Source organism: Anabrus simplex, chromosome 3 (genome assembly GCF_040414725.1).
Source record: "Anabrus simplex isolate iqAnaSimp1 chromosome 3, ASM4041472v1, whole genome shotgun sequence".
In the NCBI taxonomy this organism is placed as follows: Eukaryota; Metazoa; Arthropoda; class Insecta; order Orthoptera; family Tettigoniidae; genus Anabrus; species Anabrus simplex.
The window spans coordinates 26,130,093-26,153,714 of NC_090267.1; the positions used below are offsets into that span (position 1 = coordinate 26,130,093).

Genomic DNA, 23,622 nt, shown 5'->3' on the forward strand with positions numbered 1-23,622 from the left:
CCACTGTGATGATGTAAATATTACGTGTGGCATGCATGTGTTAGATAGATGTTGAGGCACCTGATGTTGTTTGGCAACTGGTTACAGTATTACATTGGGTTGCGTTTGGATGGAAGGAGGGGTGGAAGGAACCGCCCCTGATACTACAGTCATACTTCCCCCCTTACACGCTTGACATCATTTGGCCTCTTACTAGGGTATTGGGTTACCAATTTAAACAACTGATTGTCTTCTGCAATGTGTTCATTTAGGTTGTTCTCATTATCAAATTTTTGCAATTTGTATATTTCTAATTTCTCTAGGGCATTCATTTGTTTGCCTTTGCTTAATGAATGTAATAAAGTCATATCACGTTCAATATTTGTGAAATGATGGTTGCTTTCATACATGTGTTCACACATTGCAGAGTATCTAGAATGTTTTCGTGCATTGACATGCTCTTTATACCGTACCACCACACAACCTTGATAAACATATAATGTTTACAATCGAGTCGGAAGATAATAAAAGTCTAAACTACTTAGATGTAACATTAACTAGAGACAATAAAAACCTGAGTTACCAAGTATTTAGAAAACCTACACACACAGATGTTGTTATTAGGAAAGACTCGAACCACCCAGGAGAACATAAGAAAGCGGCATTTTACAGCTTCATCAATAGAGCAGTAAGAATACCATTAAACAGAAATGATTTTAATAAAGAGATAAACATTATACAAGATATTGCCAAAAGAAACGGTTACCCCAAAAGCTATGTCAATAGGATAAAGAGTAAGGTCGTGAATAGACCTAACACCCTACTTGTAAATAAGGAAGAAAAAAAGAAATTCGCTACATTCACTTACATTAATAAACAATCATATAGTTTGGCTAAACTATTTAGAAAACACAATATCCATGTATCCTTTAGGACAGACAATAATAATAATAATTTATTGTTCAATTCGAATAGCATAAACACCAACAGTAGGTTCAGTAAATCAGGAGTATACAAACTGTCGTGCCAAGATTGCGGAAAAAAATATGTCGGACAGTCAGGTAGAAGTGTGGTGGTACGGTATAAAGAGCATGTCAATGCACGAAAACATTCTAGATACTCTGCAATGTGTGAACACATGTATGAAAGCAACCATCATTTCACAAATATTGAACGTGATATGACTTTATTACATTCATTAAGCAAAGGCAAACAAATGAATGCCCTAGAGAAATTAGAAATATACAAATTGCAAAAATTTGATAATGAGAACAACCTAAATGAACACATTGCAGAAGACAATCAGTTGTTTAAATTGGTAACCCAATACCCTAGTAAGAGGCCAAATGATGTCAAGCGTGTAAGGGGGGAAGTATGACTGTAGTATCAGGGGCGGTTCCTTCCACCCCTCCTTCCATCCAAACGCAACCCAATGTAATACTGTAACCAGTTGCCAAACAACATCAGGTGCCTCAACATCTATCTAACACATGTATGCCACACGTAATATTTACATCATCACAGTGGTAAGGTTTAATATTTTTACCCCGTTGTATTCTCATTTGTTCATGTCGGAGCCTTTTGTTAATTTTCAATCCATTTCCTTTTTATAGACCATTTTAACCTATCTTCAACCTGGCTGCATAATACATCTATCAACCGAAGATAATGGCAGGACTCCAAGTTTTAACGCAACTTCATTTATTCTTGTACAAATCCAATTGAACTACGCAAGATAGTATTATAATTCTTAGTACACCGTAATTTCACATCATTATACGACGCTGTGTCCAATATTTTAATTTTAATAGACATCATTTTAATACCCATTAACGGTGGATATCGGCAAGACTTCAAGTTCTAATGCAATTTTATTCATCCTTAACTCAACATTTCTGAAGTACGCAAGGCAACTTCAAGGACACTGTGAATTCATATCATCACAAGACGTTGTATTTAATTAGACATTAATTAGACTATATTGTGTTTTTAATTTGTACTTGACAAAATGGGATTTTAATTCTATGTTTGTACTATCCAAAATTTTTAAATGTCACATTGTCATACTCATTGATTTGAATTTTAATGGGGGCCCCCGTATTTTAGTCAGGTCTTATTGTATAATGAATTTTAATCTACTAGCTGAGGAAGAGAATGCATTATATTCTCGAAACATGTACTAGATGTTAAGGTAAAAGGTAAATAAATGAATAGTATTAACTAGGCGGACCATCTTCCAACATATTTATTGTTACTAAGTCAATACGGATCCAATCCCGACCATCATGGTCAAGATTATTAATAATGATTATGCCAGCCAGGCTAGAAAAATGATAAACAAATTTAAGAACACCAAGGTTAAAATTCTTAGTATTTCAAAAGACCTGAATTTTCTTAAGAAATGTATTAAAAGTGACGTTATACCTAAACATTTGAATTCCGTGCAAAAGAGAGGTAGATTGCTGCGTCATGAAATGAGAACACAGCGGAAAGTAAATCACTTGTGGATTAAAAATGAAATCAGGTTCTTACACCTTAAAAAAACGAAGCTGAACAACACGCTTTATGAATTACACCTACTCATCACTAGTCAAATTTCGACTCTGGAATGGGAGGAGGCGCAATTTAACATTGACCTCTCATTATTTACAATATTAAAGAAAAAACAAGATATTTTAGATAGAAAATACCAGAGGCTCATTGAAGACAAATGCATCACCAAAGATGAAATACGAAATAACACATACACGACAACACACACATTTTATCCGCCACTCAAAAACCTGACCAACGTTGATTTCAACGATGACGAAGTCGAAATCTTAAATAAAGGTCCCAAACATAACTGGCCACACACGAGTAAGACTGTCCAAAATAGAGAACTAGTGAAACTGATAGCGGAATCTGAAGTAGCAATTGCAGAAGTACCCATAGACGAACAAGAGAACATGAGGTTCGAGGCTAAAAATAAAATTTGTAAAATAATGGAACATAAAACCATCGCAGATACCCACACTAATAACAATCTCCGAAAGATTAATAGGAAGATTAAAGATAATAACATAATTGTCACGAAAGCTGACAAGGGTAACACTATAGTTTTAATGAATAAAGAAGATTACATTAGTAAAACGAATGATTTCCTGAAGGGTGACAACTTTCGTCAGATAAAGAAGGACCCTACTAACAACATGCAAAAGACTTTCAAACAAATTTTAGCTAACACTAATTTTTTGATGAATTCGAATGAAACAAAACGCTTGGTAAATATGAACCCAGGATTACCGAAATTGAGGGCTATGCCTAAGGTACACAAAGAAGGCATACCTATTAGACCGATTGTTAACTTCAGAAACAGTCCTACATATAAAACGGCCAAATTTGTACACATGTTTTTAAAGAAACATTACAGATTTAATGTAGATACAAGTCTCCGCAATACCATAGATTTTTGTGATAGGACAAAAAATTTAATTTTATCGCAATATAATACTATCCATAGCTTTGATGTGAAAGATATGTACTCGAATATTCCGATCACGGAGACTATCAACATTGTTAAGAACAACTTAAACACACATAGTTCGTTGAGTAAAGTAGAAATTGATGAATTCATCAACTTATTAAAGTTTATATTAGAAAACAACTTTTTTACTTTCAACAACAACGTGTACAAACAAGTTAATGGGTTGGCCATGGGATCACCAGCGTCTGGTATCCTTGCAGATATATTTATGGACCATATGGAATCTAATAAAATAATCGGTAAAATAAAAGGATTAGACTTATGGTTAAGGTTTGTTGATGACGCGTTCGCTATCATTAACGAACAAGAACTCAAGCCAAACGAACTGTTAGACCAATTAAACAACCTTGATAAACATATAATGTTTACAATCGAGTCGGAAGATAATAAAAGTCTAAACTACTTAGACGTAACATTAACTAGAGACAATAAAAACCTGAATTACCAAGTATTTAGAAAACCTACACACACAGATGTTGTTATTAGGAAAGACTCGAACCACCCAGGAGAACATAAGAAAGCGGCATTTTACAGCTTCATCAATAGAGCAGTAAGAATACCATTAAACAGAAATGATTTTAATAAAGAGATAAACATTATACAAGATATTGCCAAAAGAAACGGTTACCCCAAAAGCTATGTCAATAGGATAAAGAGTAAGGTCGTGAATAGACCTAACACCCTACTTGTAAATAAGGAAGAAAAAAAGAAATTCGCTACATTCACTTACATTAATAAACAATCATATAGTTTGGCTAAACTATTTAGAAAACACAATATCCATGTATCCTTTAGGACAGACAATAATAATAATAATTTATTGTTCAATTCGAATAGCATAAACACCAACAGTAGGTTCAGTAAATCAGGAGTATACAAACTGTCGTGCCAAGATTGCGGAAAAAAATATGTCGGACAGTCAGGTAGAAGTGTGGTGGTACGGTATAAAGAGCATGTCAATGCACGAAAACATTCTAGATACTCTGCAATGTGTGAACACATGTATGAAAGCAACCATCATTTCACAAATATTGAACGTGATATGACTTTATTACATTCATTAAGCAAAGGCAAACAAATGAATGCCCTAGAGAAATTAGAAATATACAAATTGCAAAAATTTGATAATGAGAACAACCTAAATGAACACATTGCAGAAGACAATCAGTTGTTTAAATTGGTAACCCAATACCCTAGTAAGAGGCCAAATGATGTCAAGCGTGTAAGGGGGGAAGTATGACTGTAGTATCAGGGGCGGTTCCTTCCATCCAAACGCAACCCAATGTAATACTGTAACCAGTTGCCAAACAACATCTATCTAACACATGCATGCCACACGTAATATTTACATCATCACAGTGGTAAGGTTTAATATTTTTACCCCGTTGTATTCTCATTTGTTCATGTCGGAGCCTTTTGTTAATTTTCAATCCATTTCCTTTTTATAGACCATTTTAACCTATCTTCAACCTGGCTGCATAATACATCTATCAACCGAAGATAATGGCAGGACTCCAAGTTTTAACGCAACTTCATTTATTCTTGTACAAATCCAATTGAACTACGCAAGATAGTATTATAATTCTTAGTACACCGTAATTTCACATCATTATACGACGCTGTGTCCAATATTTTAATTTTAATAGACATCATTTTAACACCCATTAACGGTGGATATCGGCAAGACTTCAAGTTCTAATGCAATTTTATTCATCCTTAACTCAACATTTCTGAAGTACGCAAGGCAACTTCAAGGACACTGTGAATTCATATCATCACAAGACGTATTTAATTAGACATTAATTAGACTATATTGTGTTTTTAATTTGTACTTGACAAAATGGGATTTTAATTCTATGTTTGTACTATCCAAAATTTTTTAAATGTCACATTGTCATACTCATTGATTTGAATTTTAATGGGGGCCCCCGTATTTTAGTCAGGTCTTATTGTATAATGAATTTTAATCTACTAGCTGAGGAAGAGAATGCATTATATTCTCGAAACATGTACTAGATGTTAAGGTAAAAGGTAAATAAATGAATAGTATTGACTAGGCGGACCATCTTCCAACATATTTATTGAACTTGAAATAGTCGGTTGCTTAACATTCTGTCAATTAGTATAGTAATTTTTAAACAAGGAACAGCTTTAATCAGTTTAAGCATAAGACCTTCCCTCCAGACTGTGTCATATGCAGCTGTAAGATCTAAGAAGACAGAGATGCATTTCAATTTCTTTTCAAAACCAACCTCCAGATATGTGGTCAAGGACAGTACTTGGTCACTGCAGTCACTGCTGGGTCGAAATCCTGCTTGTTCAGCTGGAAGGAATGCTTCGATGGCTGGTGCTATTCGGTTTAGTATCAGTCTTTCTAATAACTTGTAGGTGACAGAGAGTAGAGCTGTAGGTCGATAGCTTTGTGGGAGAGTTGGATCCTTTCCTGGTTTCAAAAGGGCAATAATTTTTTACTTCTTGAAAATTGGGGGAAGTCTTCCTGACTGCAGTATGGAGCTGAAGAATGCAGCGAGCCATTTTCTTGTAGCTGGACCACAGTTTTTTAGTAGTTCTGGGTAGATTCCATCTAGTCCTACAGCTTTGCCATTTCGGAGTGATTTTAATCCCTCGTCGACCTCTTGTGATGTGAAAGGACAAGATAAATCTTTTGCCACTAGCACGGGCATTTTCCACATGAAATCACGGATTCTTATTTTGACATCCAGACATCCGATCACATTCAAGGAGTTATAGTTAGCCGTATGGCAGGTTAAAGATACAGGTTTTAAAGAAGAGAACTTGCAAACAGTTTTCATGGAGTTAAACCAGTTCTCACTCAGTAAGGTGATGCTACTTCCAGAATCTACCCATGCACAGATAGGTTCATTATTCACCTCTTGAGCATATAAAGGGTGATTAATTTGAAAGTTCAGAGCAGAGTGCCGAGGATTAGGCACGCTGGGAAGCGGAGACAGTGAGTGCAGTGCCCGCCATGACAAGCAGGCATAGTCAGCTCAAAGAAGCGGCATGATTACGCCTATAGAAACTAAACAAAACTGAACTCACTGGCTACATAGATGCTCTAGACAAATAAGTAAATGAATAAACAAATAAATAAATCAATTAGGAATTTAAACTGAACTCGCCAGTAATAAATAAATATATAAACAAATAAATAAATCAACTAGGAAATTAAACTGAACTCACTAGTAATAAATAAATAAATAAATAAATAAATAAACAAATATGTAAATAAATAAATCAACTACAAAATTAAACTGAACTCACCAGTATTTACAGACGATGCTGAAAGTGATCTCCTTCAGCTGCAGTGCAAGCTTCACATCTTGTAATGAGATTTCGAAACACACTTTGTAGTTCATGGACACCGATAGAACCCACAATGTTCCTAATTTCAGTTTTTAATTCTTCTGCAGTTCGAGGATTATTCCTGTAAACTTTTCCTTTAAAATTTCCCCATAGATAAAAATCACATGTGCTTAAATCAGGCGAACGAGGGGGCCATAAGCCTTTACTGATGATCTGATCATCTCAAATATTATTATAATATTTATAGATCCACCCGTTCAATAAATACAATATAATCCACTATTTCATCTGGTTAAAATTTATACATAATACATAAAAGTCACAGGTACATGTTTCACCCCTTTTTTATGGGCATCATCAGCCTATATCAATTTCAAAAATTAATGGATATGGAATCTTTCTAATCTTATAAACTATAGAGTAAAATGTTGGGCAATGATCTGATCATCATCGAACATTTCCCGAAACCGTCGCTACAAGCTACACGCCGTATGGGCTGTTGCACTATCCTGCTGGAAATAGCCGTACCTTTTCTCTTCTTCAGTCAGTTCAGCAAAAAATGGTTCCAGAATGTTGTGAATATAACGGTCAAAAGTAATTGTGTCCTGAAAAAATATCAGACCGATAATTTGTCTGGCACTGATAGCGTACCACACACCCACCTTAACATCGTGCAGAGGTCTCAGCTCTAAAATGTGCAGGTTGTTTGTATCCCAGATTCTATTGTTCAGTGAATTGACATATCCACTCAAATGAAACCAGGCTTCATCGCTCATAAAAAGAAAGTTTGGATCCACAATACCGTCATGGACACTACTCATTAGCCAATTGCAAAATTGTATTCTTGCATTGAAATATGTAGGCAGTATGTTATGGACTGAATGAGTCCGATAAGATCGTAAATGTAACAATTTTGTTGCATTACGTGCTGAAGAAGGTGGAATACCACTTTCTTGAGAGCTACTCTCCAAAGCGATTTATGGAGTCTTGCCTGTATATCTTCTAACCTCTCCCGTGTAAAAGCTGTTCTCCTTCGCTTCTTTTTCTTATTGCTTACGAAACCAGTACTATGCCACTTGTAAACGAGCTGATGCACATAACGTTTTGATGGTACTGTCGCACCGGGAAATTGTCTACGGAATTTTCGAAGGCACCTTTTAACTGGTTTCTTCTTCTTGTGCAAATAACACTCGACCAAAAATATTCTTTGCTCTATAGTGTATTTAACAATCATGATAATAACCTCACAACACACCTTAAAAGTAAGGTAATTTACAAGGAAGGGTAGCAAAAAATACCACAAGATTGTAGGAAATTGACACTAGGGTCAGACTGAGACTTATCAGCCACAGAATGGTGTGAATCATCATTTAATCTGTAGTGATAACAAACGAAACATGAAGCTACACTTTGAGGTTTGGCACAAGAATTGACGGTTAGTCATCTATAATTACCATTACCAGAATGCCCAGGTCTGGAAGAATTGCGAGGGCACCGTCTAGAAAAATGCCTATTCGACCCACAGTATTGACAATTATTGGTGGAAGAGACCGTACCCACACCAGGTTTTGAACTGCCTAAGGGCTCAATCTTAGGACAATTCCTCTGGAAATTTTCAGTGGGACCACCCACGGCAGGTTTTGAGTTGCCCCAATCTTAGAACAATTCCACTGGAAATCTTCAGTGAGCCACATTTAAAACACGCACGAGAATTACTTGGCTTGGAAGAGAGAGAAGGAGCGGCTCTAGTAACCTGCGGAAAGAACATGCTCAAAGGAGCAGGAGCTAAAGCAACACGTAGCTGGTCAGCATATCTAATACCTTCGGCAGAAACAGTGATAGCTTCCAATTGAGCGAAAGTAGCTGGTCGCGGTGAAAGAGTAAGATATGACCGATAACACTAGCCTGCAAATAAAACTTTTTTTTGTGCAGAAAAAACAAAAATAGGTGGTTTTTATAAATTTCTTAATGCAGAATTCGAGAAAAAAGTTAGTTTTGGCATATCACGTCTAGTTTAGTGGCAATTTTACAAAATGTTATTTTGTTCTTATGTAAAATAGTTGATACTTAGTATTGATTAAATTTGATATATTAATGTAAATTTCAGCTTGCAAAACGTAATCATATTTTTAATGCATTAAATACACATAAATGTTGCTTAATAAGCGAGTAGATAGTTTGTATTATCACTGTCGGCCGCCCTGAAGATGGTTTTTCGTGGTTTCCCATTTTCACACCAGGCAAATGCTGGGGCTGTACCTTAATTAAGGCCACGGCTGCTTCCTTCCCAGTCCTAGCCCATTCCTGTCCCATCGTCGCCATAAGACCTATCTGTGTCGGTGCGACGTAAAACCAATAGCAAAAAAAAAAGTTTGTATTATATTTTAAATGTATATTGAAAATCATGAAACTGAAGCATGAAGCGCCTATTTAGTTTCAGCTGTACAGTTGCTTCTAAATTAATATAACCGTACCTTGAATAAAAACTACATGGTTAAACATACATAGTTTTGTTACTTACATTATGTGCAGGTTAGATTCACACCTCCATCTTTTTCCATTTTCCAAGGAATTTCTGGGTTTTTGAAGTTCTTGAATGATCTCGAGAATGGTCGTCTCGTGCAATCGACCAACAGTAATCGGCATCATATTCACATTCCAACGTCCCTGATAGCGTCGTTCTACATCTTTGAGATCCTGGTGAAACCTTTCACCTTGTTCTTCACTGACAGCTCCTAAATTTGAAGGGAAATAATCCAGTTGCGAAGCTAAGAAATGAAGCTTAAGGCTCATATTACAACCGAGTTCCATAAACTTTACCAACATTTTCCTTACAATTTCTTTGGATTGAGGGTCCTTAATGTTGCCAAGGAATTTAGTCACTACATCTTTGAATGCGTTCCATGCCTCCTTCTCAATTTTGGTCATCGTGTCAGTGAAATTTTTATCCTTCATCAGTTTACGAATCTGTGGTCCAACAAATACGCCTTTTTTGATTTTTGCATCTGATAATGAGGGAAATTTAGTGAATAAATATTAGAAGCATAGGCTACTTTTATCTAATGCCTTGACATACTGGTTCATCAATCCTAATTTGATGTGCAAAGGTGGAAGTAGAAATTTTTTCACGGTCAATAAGACTTACATTCAAGACATTTTTGGATCCTGTTGTAGTTGTTTCATTTCTGGCCAATTCACTGTATTCCAATGTTTATCCCGTGCCCTGCTATCCCATATTTTTTGTAGCCTTTTTTGTTGTCCCAGCAACAATGCAATAATCTTCAAATCACCGCAAATTTGCCACTCATGCTTGTGATATTTAATTTTTTTAAGCACCAACTTTAAGGTCTCGTAGTGTGCAAGTGGTACGGATGCCATAACATTTGTATTATGAAGCTAAACAGCCTTTAAACTTATTTTGGAAGAGTCAGTAAAAAATCGCTAGTTACTAGGATCATACTCTCTCTCTCCCAATTGACGTAGAAGATTTGAAACATCCGTACAAAGTACATCTTCTTGAGTATAATACTTTCGGAATTCTTTGTCACGATTTCTGTACCAGGAAAATGTAACACCGTGTGCCAACATATTCTTTTTGCGCAATCTTGAACCAAGTCACTTTTTCCTTTGATTAGCTCTAAGTCCCTTATCAGATCATCCCACATACCTTGCAGTCTATGGCGTATCTGGGGGAGTTTGTTATGAATTTACCAGGAAGCCCCCAACTACAAAATGAAAATTTAGACAGTAATAAACCTATAATAAAATGCAAACAATAACAAATCAAATCACATAGCTGTATTCTAAAAAATGTTGTGCGAGTACATCTCTCAACATTGCATCTTACGAATTCATGCAGATACTAAAACACCGAACTGCGTCAAAACTAGACGTGATAGGAAAGAAATGGCATCATTTTCGGAATCAGGGCAGCGATTTCCATAAGAATTACATATTTTCTATTTTACCGCAAAATCATGTTGGCTAGAGTAATTAGGGGCAAGACCCTCAACAATGCTGGCAACCATTTGAGACTCTGAATAGTTGAGCATAAAAATTCTAGCATAGAACTTAATATCCTGAATATGCTCAGACAACGATTCATTCAAATGGTGCACTCTAAAATAATGTTTGCACCAAGGAAGGCAAGGCACAAGCAGGAATAAAGAATTCAAGTACATGTGCATGAAACTGATCCGCTGTCCATCTTTCAGAAATGGCTCTAATGATATGTTCGGAGAGAGCTCCAGTTACATGCGGATATAAGACTTGGAAGAAATGATCACTACTAAAATTGTATACAATAGCCTGATCTTTAAATTCAATTAAAAATCGAAGGAAAGAAATGACCTCATCAATCAAGTTAGCAGTGAACTTTGACACACCCTTAAATACAGTAGTTAATGAGTGAGATAAATTGGAAAAAGTCTGGAAGGCAGCAAGTGAAGGAAGTACCTGAGAAGGATTAGAGTGGTTCTGAGAAGGAAGTACAGCAGCATAGTAACCTTGATTCGAACACCCTTCAGAAAAGGATGGAGTACTGAAAGTGAGGTTAGGACTAGCATTGGACTGCAATGAAACAGGCGCAAATATTCTCGTCTGCGAAACATTCTCACACATTTGGAAAACTACCGAAGCATTTGATACAGGTGGCACTTGGACTTGGAAATATCTTTGCATTATCGCATGAGAAACAGGTTGTGTAGCAACAGTAGGTTGAAACAAAGACACAGTAGAATTACCCAGTGCCATAGGAATATTAAAAGACATACCAACTTGTGTAGAAGGGCCATTACATGCATTACTTACAGGCACAAAAGCACTTGTAAAGTGAGTAGAAGAAGATCCCAGGGGAACATTATCAGTAGTGCAAGTTTGGGAGGTAGTAGATACAGAAATTGTTTCACTTTCACAAGATTCGGACGGGGACACTTGAACTTCAGAGCTGAAATTAGGCAACTTGTTGCCTTCAAACAAGACTACGATTTTATCAAAAATGCGAGAAAACTATGTCAATAAGGATTCACACTCCTGTCGCTCATTTGCTGATAAATTGAGAGATAACAAGTCGCAAATCTGGTCTATGTAATGCTGCAGTTGGACTTTCACACGTGTTAATTGAGCATGAGACAGCTCGGAGGAACAGAAGGACAAAAGAATGGCATTAAATTCTGACAATTTTTCTCTAACGATTGTCAAAGATGCGCACAACTCGTCTATCGTTAACGTAGGAATAATTACTGGTAAATCGAGAGATTTCTTCAACAGGCTTGTTTCGTCGCTAACCTTTCCTGCCAAATTCAATTTACGAATACGAAGTTCGTAAATTAATTCTTCCTTCCTCAAATGGAATGGGTTAGGGGTAGCACGAGACACAGCTAATTTAGAGAGATGCGTAATACCAAGAATACAAGCTTTACGGCGGTGAGTTTAAAATAATATACAGAGATAATTTAACCAGATACTTTTAAAAGAAGGAACACACGTTAACAAACCACACCTGCAGCAACATGAGATAATTCTTTAGCTTAATTTTAGGTTAATAAAAACAATCACCGTTAATCTGCTTTTCATCAGCAACCAAAGGCTCTGCTATCATTATGTAACCCTTGTCAGGATTACACTGCATTAAAAATTTAAACGTAATAATAATAATAATAATAATAATAATAATAATAATAATAATAATAATAATAATAAACGTTATTAAGAAAATTAATGACTCTCAGGCCAGATCAAATAAAAGGAATACTCACTCACGATAAGTACTGGAAAACATCAGAATATAACTACCAGGTTAGCCAACATGACAACTAAAGAAACTGAGATGGGAAGCGGTTGGGACCCTACCCGGGCTGTGAGAAGGTATTGCATTGCCGGGAAAATGAAATTAACGGTGACTCCCATTAAACATTACATTTACTAAAAGATAACAACTGGAAAATAAAATTACAAACAGGGCCATCAGTGATGCAAGTTAAAGTTAACACAGCTAATTTAGAGAGATACGTAATACCAAGAATACAAGCTTCACGGCGGTGAGTTTAAAATAATATACAGAGATAATTTAACCAGATACTTTTAAAAGAAAGAACACAGGTTAACAAACCACACCTACATATTAATACAGTGGAACCTTGGATTGTGAGTATAATTCGTTCCGGTAACATGCTTGTAATCCAAAGCGCTCGTATATCAAAGCAAGTTTTCCCATAAGAAATAATTGAAACGCTGATGATTCGTCCACAACACAAAAATATTTATTCACATACCACTTCTGAAACAAAATATAACTTAAAACAAATTAAACTGCACTTTACCTTACAATAAAATCACTGTTGGTGTGAGGGAGAAGAGAGATGACATGAGAAGAGTTACTATGTAGCACGAATTTCACTTACAGAATCATTGCTATCTTTTGGCTCCCTGGAATTGTTTCCTTTTCGTGCAACTTTAACGAGGAACCTGTCCCATGACTGTTGCTTTTGCCTCTTTTTGAGGATTTCATGAAAATGTGACATTGCATTATCATTGAACTGATTCATTGCTCGCACTGCTACAGCCTTATTCGGATGGTGTTTTTCTACAAAGTTTTTCACCGTTTCCACATTTTTCACTTCTCCCGAATCTCAGTTGAAGTGAGAGATTCCATTGACTTTTCCTCCTCCTCTTCCCCACACAAGATCTCCTCCATAACCTCCTCCTGTTGTTTGCGATGCAGGTCCATCAGTTCATTGGTGGACAGTTCCTGGCTATGTTCTTCCACCAGCTCCTAAATGTCCACGTCATTCACCTCCAACCCCATAGTCTTCCCTAAGGACACAATTTCACTGACAATCGGCGGCTCATTTACACAAACAATCTCCTCAAAGTCACGTCCAAAAACACAGTCAGGCCACAGCTTTCCACAAGCGGAAGTGAGAGTTCTCTTAGCGACTCCATCCCAGGCTTTATCAGTGATCTTCAAGCAGTTCACGATGGGGAAATGATTTTTCCCAAACTCTCGTATTGTAAGGTTTGTTCCTTCGGTCTCTTCGAAGCATCGCTGAAATAGTGCTTTGGTGTATAGCTTCTTGAAGTTCGAAATGACTTGCTGATCCACAGGCTGGAGTAGTTTTGGGAGGAAGGAACTCAACCTTAAAGAACGAGAATTCCTCCAGTGAGGCCTGAAGGCCTAGAGGATGAGCAGGAGCAGGAGCAAGACTTTAAGCGGCAGATTATTTTCTGAAAGGTATTTCCATTACAGGACCAAAGACCTCGTTCAGCTATTCAACAAAGGCACAAAGGAGGGGAAAACATAGGCACACATGACACTCATATTGCGGAACCTCACTCGCTTATCAAGTTATTTATTTAAAATGTTTTCTCATCATGCAAAACACTCGTAGACCAAGTTACTCGCATTCCAAGGATTCACTGTATATGAAGAAGGCAAGAAAGAGGGTAAATAATTAAAATCTTAACTCAGAGCTTGCTCAGGAAGCAACCTTTTCTAAAATGCTTCAGAATAAGGAGCTTATCCTGAATGGGAGTATGCTAAAACGAAACAGCACTACTAGAGGCAAACCTGAGGGAAATTAAAATTTACATATTATACACAATTAAAACAAAAGAAAGGGGAATGAAATTTTACATAATTACTACACAATTTATAAAGAAAAAAGGAAAGGGGAATGCCTCTAAAACAACATGAGTATGACTAGCCGCGAAGACTAAGTCATTTGAATTTAAAATTGGTGAATGGAAGAAATACCGGGCAAACTCCGGAGGGTAAAGAAAATTTAAATTAAGAAACTACATTTGAAAGTTATAACCCAAAATATGAACTAAATAGTGCTTACCTCGGAGGGCTGGGAGACCATCAGATGGAGGAGACAAATTCTCCCTTCACCGGTCCAACAAGAAAGACAGACGGAACAAGCTTGGCTCTGGCCAAGTGGCCAATGACCAGAAGTGGTGGAATCGAGAAATAACCAATTAGCGCACCCGTAGATCTTACATTCGCCAATAGGAAGGGGTTTTATTTTGGCCAATGAGGGCCCAGAGAAAACTGATGACCAAATACGTTACAAAGCTTCCAGCAGTTTCCATTCTGATGCAACCGGAAACTACCGGAAGCATCTTACCAAACCAGGTACGTGTGACTACACCATGCCCCGAAAGTTATAAAGAATACCTTTACAGGAAAAGTTATCTACACATAATAAAATGGCCGAAAACAAACAACCCTAAAAATCTTCACTTAAAACACACACACACAAAAACAACCAAATTCCTCTTTTCTTTTTAAATATTACATTCAGTTTTTCAAAGTCCAACAAATAAACATATTTTACAAAACAAATGAACATATTTTACAACTATGACAGGTTGGTTGTCATTGAACTCCTAAATGTCGAATCCAGATGAAGCATGTGGACGTCGTCCATGAAATCTTGCAGGTCGTAATATGATGCCTTATCCCTGATGAACTCATGCCTCAATGAAATGAACTTAAAGAATTGCACTTCGCTTTTGCAAAGCGATTACCTCGAACTTGTTTGATATCTAACACCCTGAGTAACATAAGATGATTATAACTTTGTACTTTAACACAAGATAACCTCTTTGTTGAAATAATTATGGATATTGGCTTTCCACTTTGCATTATAACTGTCCATGTTTAAACATACTCAAGTTTAACATGATGAGCCACATAAAAGAAAACGTAGCTCGACAATATGTCAGTGATGGACGTGTACATGTCACACTTTGTTGACTGAATGAACGTAAAAGAAAATGTTAACTTGACCATAATATATCAAGGATTAACGTACACATGCCATAGTTTATAAAACACAAGAATATTGTCTTATTTACAAAATCACTGAATATTTACTCTAATTTTTGTGTTACTTCTCTGCATTTGGCAGTCTATTCCAGAGTAACTTGCATTTATGTTCCAAGATGTCCTGTCCGAATGTGCGTGGACTCCTATTGTCATATTTCACAATCACTGTTTAATTTATCCATTTAACAAATGCTTCAACACATTTATACACTACTGAGTGTTTGCATGCTCACATTAGTGTGGGTAAGTGTTCAAAATCCAAGTGCCCAATTCGACGTGGTATAAATGACTATCTCGAACAAATTAAAGTGTTGTAAAGACGATGTTCCATAATGTAACCCTCTCGAGACTTCCAATGATTGATAATGCACAAATACTTTGCCTTTGTAAAGGCGGTGTTCCGTAATGTTAAGAGAATAACTGACAATGTACAGGCACTTCTTGTAGTACAGACAGCATTCTGTAGTGGAAAGAGAACAATTGACAATTTACAGATTCTTTGTGTTGTGGAGACAATGTTCCATACTGAAAAGAGAACAAAGTTCTTCTCAGCTTCCGTTTTATTCCTTCCATGTTGTCCAAAGACGTCGGGCAGAAAGATGTACCACTTCCGAGTATCACCATATGGTCCAAAGAACATATTGTAAAGACGGCACACATGCGCCTGGGAAACATTGGGATGGACTCATACATGTAACCATTCCGGGTACAGTATCGAAGGATTATACAGAGGTATATTCAGGGAAACTGGGTGAGCTAGGGAGCGGTGATGAAAATATAGGGAGCTGGAAGTCACATACGGATGACATAAATTGCTAATTTGTTGAAGTGTTGTAAGGTGAGGAATAGAATTAAGTAATTTAATAGATACATATTTACCAAATGTTGTTAATAGGAGTTGAATCATGTCTAAGATGTGATATTGTGGATGCAGAAATTTTTCTCTCGGAACTGGAGTGTTTATTGTTGTCAAGATAGATTCAAAAGGAGGCGGAGTATACATTCTGGTGAAAGACGACTTTGTAAGCTATGAAAAAATAAAGATTTTAGGTGTAAGGCTCATCATCCCTGAAGATAACAGGCAACTTAATATTTTTTGGGGTGTACAGACCTGGAAAGAATAACTCTATGCAGAATTATTTGATTATGTTAATCGTCGTCGGCTGCTACTCTTTTCCGAGAATACTTTTTTCTCCTGCATTCTTCTTAAAGTCTGTTGGCTCTGTGGAGATGTGACTGATGACTGATCAAGCCAATCTTCACATGAAACATGCAGCCACACAGGTCACATCTAAAGGTGGGTGGAGGACCCGGTTGGATCCGACGTAGTTTCCGCTTTTCATGGATTAAAATTTATTGTCTGCTGAAAAAGTGAGACACCTTCTTCAGTAACTTTGCATCAAAGAACACAGTTTTGTGCAGTTGTTGCCCAGGTGTTAATATTTTTGTTGGTGCTATTTGTAGTCTTCTTGAGCTGGTCTTTATAACGTTTCAAAGGAGCACCTTGAGGCCTTTTGCCATGCCCACTCTCACTGTAGCAAGTTGTTTAGGCAGTCTGCTATTATTTGTACACTAGATGTGATCAGTGCATCTGAGCTGCTGAAGGCTTCTCTGCTGTTCATATGCGCCTTGTGAAGAACTGCCACATTTCTTATGTAGTCATTCCATTTGATGTTCATGATGGATCTAAGTTTCTGCTGATGGAAGCGTTCCAGTTTCTTTATGTCACAACGGTAAAGTGTCCAGGTTACACATCCATATAGTAATGTTGTTACGACTACAGCTTGGTACACCATTAGTTTGGTATATATTTTGAGCTCCTTATTCAAGGAAACTCGGTGGGAGAGGTGGCCGTAAGCTGCATGGGCGGAGCATATTCTATTTTCCACATCATTTTCTGAGTTGCAGCGTGTATTTAGAATACTACCAAGGTAGGTGAATTAGTCTACTTGTTCAAGAGGTGTTCCTGCTGTGGTGACATTAGTTCAAGGATGGTACCACTTGGTGCCGGCTGTGCAAGTACTTTAGTCTTATGGGTGTTGATGGCCAGACCAAATTGTCCATAAGCTTCCTTAGAACAGTTGGGGATGTTTGAAGCTCTTCAGGTGTATGGGCAGGTGTTGCATTGTCATCAACATATTGAAGCTCCATTATGTGAGTATTGTGAGTCAATCCCTGAGAACTGAGCCTGGTTTGGTTGTACAGTCTGCCATCATATTGAAACTTAATTTCCACACCTACATGATCGATAGTAAAAGTCTCATGAAGCATGGCTGCCAAGTACAGGGTGAAAATGGAGGGGGCAAGCACGCAGCCTTCTTATAGCTTCTGATAGCTCATTCAGGTGAAGAACTCGTCCAACCATTCCATCATAAAGAGCCTGGATTGAGCCTACAAAACAGTCGGAACAGCCAAAGTGCTGTAATACCATCCACATAGCTTCTCTAGGAACAGAATCAAAGGCCTTTTCCAGATCGTAAAATACAAAAGAAGCGGGATTTGTTGTTCTCTGCATTTCTCTGGATTTGTCTAGCACAAAAGATCATGTCAATTGTACCTCTTGAGGCACGAAACTGACATTGATACTCAGGCAGTACCATTTCTGAGACAGTCTAAAGATGGTTCAACAAAATCTTTGCCAGATCTTTTCCTGCTATGGACAGTAGGGAAATGCCATGATAATTGACACAGGTACCTTGATCACCTTTCTTGAAAATGGTTATTATGGTGGCATTTTTCATGTTGGCAGGCATCTTTATTTTTCTCAAATTACAAGAATTAGGGAGAAAATCATGGTTTTCAAAGATACTCCTCCACTTTGAGTAAGTTCCAGTGGGATGTTATCTGGTCTTGGAGATGTTTTTGCTTTCATACTTTTGAGGGCTTTGGTGAATTCATGGAAGGTTAGTTGGATTGCCATTAACCGTTGCAGGCGATGTTGTGGCACATGTTGGAGGAAGTCTTCAGCAGCAGTTGAGCTTTGATTTAAAAGTAGGCTGAAGTGTTCTTTCCAGCATCTTAATATGTCTTGACTGTCTGTAAGGATGGTGTTATTGTCAATGGTTTTCAGCATACCTGATGAAGAGCCAAAAAGTTTCTTTAGTTTGTCGTAGAAATTCTTGTGTAGGGGATAAATAGGCTTCCTTTTTTTACTAATTAGTTTCAGTCCTGCGTCTGTGTCTGGGCAGACCTATTTAGAATCACCGCTGCCCGTCCTGAATGGGGAAGGTCCTAGAAAATGTGGGCTAAACATTGGTAGCCACACTCAGATCTTGGCTGGGAAACCACATCCAGAGGGACACCCCAATTTTGCAGTCCTAAACATGAGAGAACTTTGCTTATAGGATCGTGGAATGTCAGAACTTTACTAGACAATAATACCGGACCTGAAAGACGAACAGCTTTTGTCATACATGAGCTAGCAAGGCTAAACATCAACGTTGCCGCATTAAGTGAAACTAGATTGCTGAATGAGTGAAAACTTACTGAACGTAGTTCAGGCTATACAATCTTCTGGAAAGGGAAATATGAAGGTAAACATCAAATTTATGGTGTTGGATTTGCAGTGAAAAGTAAACTAGTAAACATGCTTAGGTTAAGTCCTATTGCAGTTAATGAAAGACTCATGACCCTCCGCATACTACTTTCAGGAGATAAATTCATCACTTTCATCTCTACTTACGCCCATACTTTGGACAGCTCTGAAAATTCTAAGAATCAATTCTACCATCAACTGAATACATTACTTTCCAAATTGCCCACCACAGATAAATTATTATTATTTGGTGACTTTGGTGCTAGAGTGGGTAGAGATAATCAGCTATGGGGTAATGTCATGGGCAATCAAGGCATAGGAAACTGTAATGCAAATATATTACTTCTTCTTGTCCTCTGTGCTGAGAATGAACTCTTCATCAACAACACACAATTCCATTTACCAACCAGATACAAGACAACATGGATACACCCAAGTTAAAAATACTGGCACTTCATTGATTATGTCATAACTCAACAACACGACAACAAAGACGTCCTCATCACAAAGACAGCTAGAAACATCGATCAGTGTTGGATGGATCATGGACTTCTTATCAGGCGACTCAGAATTTTGGTCCGCCAGAAACCACATACTCGTTTCACAAACCCTTCAAGGAAGAAATTTAATACCTCCAAACTTCAGAATGAAAGTGCTGCTAAAGAATTCCAAAATGCCATAACAGAGCAACACAATCGCCGGCAACGTGTGACAGTGGGAAATATGACTTCAGGGTGACAAAGTAAGACCCTCGGTGTCCCTCAGGGGTCGGTCCTGGGACCACTGTTATTTATCATCCAAATTAATGATATATCGAAAGCTCTCAAATTCTGCAAAGTGCAAGTGTACGCAGATGATGTACAAATTTACTGTCATTCAAAACCGAGTGATATTGATACTGCAATTACTAAAATAAATTCCGACCTAAAACATCTTAGTGACTATGCAAATGAAAACAGTTTACTAATAAACCTGAATAAAACTCAAGTTATTATTATTGGTACCAGTAAAAACATATATTCCCTTAAGCAACGGGACATCTCTCCAATAATTTTAAACAATGAAATCATACCCTACTCTACTTCAGTGACTAACTTAAGAATTATTATGACTGAGACCCTAAATTGGACTCAACAGGTGATAAGCACATGTAATAAAGTACACAAATGCTTATATCCTCTGAAGCGTTTCTGCAATGCATTCTCGGTTCGACTTAAAGTACAACTAATTCACTCTCTTATACTACCTATACTTGACTATTGTGACACTGTGTTGACTGAAATTACCTGCGACAGTAACAAGAAACTCGACCGGAGCCTCAACAGCTGCGTAAGATATATATTTAATCTGCGGTATGATGCTCACATATCACCATATTATAAGGAATTGTCGTGGCTTCGAGTGCACCAGCGCCGTGAATTTCACATGTTATCACTTCTGCACAAAATACTTTTCACTAATACTCCCAACTATCTTTCTTCACCTTTTTCTTACCCCTCTTCATATCATGACCACAATACGAGATCTGGCTCCTCTCTTACCATACCTGTAAACCGCACTGCTGCTTACAACCGCTCCTTTATAATCTCTGCGTCCAGGGCATGGAATTTGCTACCTGCGAACATTAGGGACAATCCCTCTCATCGCAAGTTTAAAGTGGCGTGCCGCGAGTATTTGTTGAGTAGATCCTGCTGACTTGCTGGATAATTGTTGAGTGAATGAAAGAATGAATGGGATGAATGAACGGATTATTGCAGTGGATTTTACTTTGTGTATTTTAAAATTAAGGATTCTTTTGTTGTCATTTTTAATATTATTACTATTGTTTTTGCTATTAATATTATTTGTTTTATTTGTATTTGTAAGTACTGTATAAGTTATGTACATGTATACTCGTCTAGTGGTTAAGTGTAAGAGAGGGCCTTGAGCCCTAACTTCGCCACCAATAAAGGCATTATCTTATCTTATCTGACTTCCAATCCAATTAATACCAAAAATGTAGAGCTGGAATGAGCCACACTTCAAACTATCAACAAAGATTCGGCAGAGAAAAACAATTAGCTACGACAAAAGGAAGACAAATGACTGGTTTGATGATAATAACAATAACATTCTGAAACTAATTAGTAAAAAAAAATGTATGTTTATGTTGACAGTCTGGGTGTTCAAATGTGGGTACTCCAGTGAAAATCCAGGACCATTTCAAACCCTTCAGTATATTGCTTCCAAAGTATTCTTGTGAAAGTGTGTTTCAGTTCCACAGATGGCTGTGGCTGGCTTGTCTTCTGATGTTTTCAATATGTGTCGACAACTCTTTTCCATTTAAAGTTAAGAACTTCATTTTGGTCCGTATTGAATTTATATTTACACTATAAATTGAGGATAGTTATGTCCACCTTTTCAATACAAAAACAATGTGAGGTCATTAACACATCACATATTTATTACCTTTCAAACATTGGGACCGGTTTCGGCATTATTTGTATGCCATCATCAGCCATAGGAAACTTAGTGACAAGGCCTAAGTACAATATTAACATAACTTACAACATACATATATGTATGTATGTATATATTAATGTTATGTTATGTTATGTTATGTTAATATTGTACTTAGGCCTTGTCACTAAGTTTCCTATGGCTGATGATGGCATACAAATAATGCCGAAACCGGTCCCAATGTTTGAAAGGTAATAAATATGTGATGTGTTAATGACCTCACATTGTTTTTGTATTGAAAAGGTGGACATAACTATCCTCAATTTATAGTGTAACTCTTTTCCATATAAGCCGTCATGTCTCTTGCACTCAAGCCTAACATTGTTTCCACTTACTTGTGCCAGGCTCCTGTCCAACCTTCCTTAGCCCACTCTTGTTCTCTTCTGCCCCAATGGTATTGGTTTGAGGCTTAGGGCGTCTTTTCACTTTCAGCCCTTTGTGACCTTTGTACGACAACACTTGGACCCCTGTCCTGGTGAGAAGTTTTGGATATAATGATTAGATAAAGACAGTATACCAAAACAAAATATAGAATTACAAATGAAAGGAAGAGAGGCCAAGGAAGCCTCTCATTTCAATCAGTGGAGCTTGTTAGGAAACTGAGTAGGAACATGATGATAGATGAGGAGTAGTGGAAAGATGGAGTAAAATGAAAAGGAACCACTTTTTCTCTGACCCAGCTGCATCTTGATAAGGAAAGATGATGTTGATGGTAAAACAGATTCTAATAAATATTAACCCCTTGTACCGGATGAAGTTCAGGAAGCGATGAGAGGTATCTCAGGTGACACTGCTAGTGTTTCAAATCATGTATTGATGGGAACAATCAAGAACAGCACAGCATGTGAGATTATTGCAATGATAGCTACCCAAATGCTAAGGTCCGGGATTATACCACCTGTACTTGAACCCACTTGAACCATCCTTCTCTAACCACAAATTGGAGACCAATAATCATCATGTCAGTCATCAGATGAGTAATCAAAAGTGTACTTAACCAACACCTCTGGTATTATGTCACCTTTAATCCTGCTATCTTAAAGACTGCTAAACAAAACTGGGAAGAAATTACTGCGGTATTCCTGAATATTCAAAAAGCCTTCAACAATGTAGGTCATATGCATCTGTGCAGAATACGTGATTTCCTCAGAGTTCTTGGTAAACTAGCTAATCTCATTATAAATCCACGGGAGAATAATTCTGCTATGATTGAAACATGCAGAAGCAAAATAAAACCCATCCTCTTAAAACGTGGTGTCTTGCAGGGTGCTCCATTATCCCCAACCCTGAACTACTGATTTCATCTTGAACAGCAATGTGAACCATCCCTTTCTGATGAATATGGGTATTCACTATCAATGCTCCATCAAAATTTACGTGCATTGAGTTTTGCAGATGATACAGTTATAATAGGAAAAAAACTTGAATCAGCTGCAGAATTAACCAGATTATTATTACAACAATTTCAGGAGATAGACCTTGCTGTTAAGACTTCAAAGTCTATTTGCTTGTCTATCAAGGATGGAAAAAATTTCCTTGTGGATTTACTTATCTCCGAAAATATTATCATCCTATCGTAATTTCTTGGTGAAAACATACGCTGCCTTGGAATTAATATTCATGGTGAAAGTGTCCTTGGAATGAAATATTGGTTAGATAAGGTTGACACCCTAACTAATTTTCCTCTTCTGCAGACTCAACTCGTCCATTTCACCAACTCTGATTTATTTCCAAGTTATTCATCTTAATAATATTCCACAAGATTTTAAAACTGATAATGACAAACTTTTGAGAAGTGACATCAAACAGATTTTGCAGTTACCCACGGATGCTCCAGACAAAGGTCTCGGCCTTACCAACATCTGTATAATTTTTAAGCGTGTAAACGACTTATATGCAAGTCTTACAAGAGACTTCAAACAAGAA

At 37.2% G+C, this 23,622-nt stretch overlaps 1 protein-coding gene across 2 annotated transcripts in view; it reads left to right on the top strand.

Annotated features, from left to right (window-relative positions):
• The window catches only part of Tsf2 (transferrin 2), a 217,944-nt gene that overhangs the window by 189,536 nt on the left and 4,786 nt on the right, over window positions 1-23,622 (top strand). The window lies entirely within an intron of this gene.